The sequence below is a fragment of the Lactuca serriola genome, chromosome 3 (assembly GCF_051521515.1).
Source record: "Lactuca serriola cultivar US96UC23 chromosome 3, Lser_US96UC23_V15, whole genome shotgun sequence".
Taxonomy (NCBI): Eukaryota; Viridiplantae; Streptophyta; class Magnoliopsida; order Asterales; family Asteraceae; genus Lactuca; species Lactuca serriola.
Genome location: NC_136410.1, coordinates 214640368 through 214642829, shown reverse-complemented (window position 1 = coordinate 214642829; position 2462 = coordinate 214640368).

Below are 2462 nucleotides of genomic sequence, written 5' to 3'. Positions count from 1 at the left end.
GAGAATTAAACAATACTCATCAAACCTTTGCTTAAATTGCATAGACTTCTATTGTGGAACTCAAGAATTAAACCATGCTCATCAAATCTTTACTAAATTGCATAGACTTCTATTTTAGAACTCAAAAATTAAACAATTCTCTTCAAAGACTTGCTAAATTGCATTGACTACTTCTATTGTCGAACTCAAGAATCAAACAATGCTCATCAAAGCTTTGCTTAAATTGCATAGACTTCTATTATGGAACTCAAGAATTAAACAATAATCGTCAAAGCTTTGTAAAATTGCATAGACTTCTACTATGGGACTCAAGAATTAAACATTGTTCATCAAAGCTTTGCTTAAATTTCATAGACTTCTATTGTGGAACTCTAGAATCAAACAATGCTCATCAAAGCTTTGGTAAATTGCATAGAATTCGATTGTAGAACTCAAGAATTAAACAACCCACATCAAAGCTTTGGTTAAATCGCATAGACTACTATTTTGGAACTCAAGAATTAAACAGTGATCATCAAAGCTTTCCTAAATTGCATAGACTTCTATTGTGGAACTCAGGAATTAAATAATATTCATCAAAGCTTTGCAAATTTGCATAGAAATGTATTGGGGAACTCAAGAATTAAATAATTTTCATTAAAGCTTTACTTAAATTGCATAGAGTTCTATTATGGAACTCAAGAATTAAACAATGCTCATCAGAGCTTTACATAAATTGCATAGACTTCTATTGTGGAACTCAAGAATTAAACAATGCTCATCAAAGCTTCGGTAAATTAGATAGAGTTCTATTGTAGAACTAAGGAGTTAAACAATACTCATAAAAGCTTTGCAAAATTTTATAGACATGTATTGTGGAACTCAAGAATTAAACAATGTTCATTAAAGCTTTTCTTAAATTCCATTGACTTCCATTATGGAACCCGAGATACAAATAATGCTCATCAAAGCTTTGCTTAAATTGCATAGACTTCTATTATGGAACTCAAGAATTAAACAATGCTCCTCAAAGCTTTACTAAATTGCATAGACTTCTATTTTAGAACTAGAGAATTAATTAAACAATGCTCTTCAAAGCCTTGCAAAATTGGATTGACTACTTCTATTGTCGAACTCTAGAATCAAACAATGCTCATCAAAGCTTTGCTTAAATTGCATAGACTTCTATTGTGTATGTGACAACCTGAAACTTTCATCCTATGTAATTGGTCTGCGTATTGGCTTTCAATATTGAATTCATCATCCTTTGTAAATCTTGTGGTTCCATATGCGTGTTTTGGACATAATATAGTCTACATATGGGTCTTTGGAGGAGTTGGAAAGTGTTTTGCATCATGAAATCAGATCAAACACTCCAAAAGAGGTGTGTGCGGCGACACTCTTGTGTGTACGGCCACACACCCATGTGTGCGGCCGCACACCCAACCGCACACCCTCTAGCCTCACACCCAAACCTATATATGGATGGATACCCTCTTCATTCATTCATTTGGATGCTCCTTACTCTCTCTCTACTTTCTCTCTCTAAAATCTTCAACCAAGAACACCTTGAAGGCCTCATAATTGTGATCTAGTTCATCTTCAAGCTAATTAGTGGCAAACACTTGAATCCCAAGCCTTAAAACTCATCATGTTCATCATATTCATGGTCCCTTGAAGGTGTACGGCCGCACACCTTCATGAGGGGGCAGCACACACTCAAATCTCCTTAGTGTGAAGAGCAAACACTTCATATGGACTCACAAGAGGAGTGTACGGCCGCACACACATGTGTGCAGTCTCACACACCTTTCTGGCCGCACACCCCAGCCGCACACTCACTTCCAAGGCCATACACTCACTCAAATGCCCATATTTGGCCCTAAACTTGCATAGATCATTATCTTGGATCATGTGACACTTATTCTTAGTAGTTCCAAACCCTAAGGGTGTTTTCCCCATCATGTTTAAGCATGAAACACCTTAGTTCTAACTCAATTATGTGTCATCACATGATTAATAGGGACCAGTGGCGTTCAGGGCATCCGTTAACACTCGAACCCTATGTTAAACTGTGAGTTCATACCCCTACCCTTTTTCAATAGTTTTTCAATGTTTTCAGGGGGGAATACAAGCAAACTATAAATGTTTTCAAATAATAACATTGATGTATTTCAACAATCATCTGGCAAACTTATAAATATTATTACCCCTTATGTATTATGCTGAGCATAAGGGATGATTTACCAACTACAAATATATGAATTTCAGTTAGTAAATAAGCTAACTGATCAAATTATTAAGGGAAATCCTCCCCGGAACTGTAACCAGAGTCTCCTAGAGGGAGAGCGAGGAATTTGTGAATAGATCTATTCGGGACTGACAATCCCACACCTTAACTGCTAGCTACAGTTAGGCGGGCACGCCTGGGGTGACAAATTCTGGATATCGTCCGACGTCTGACAAGCGTCATGGAGGTCTCG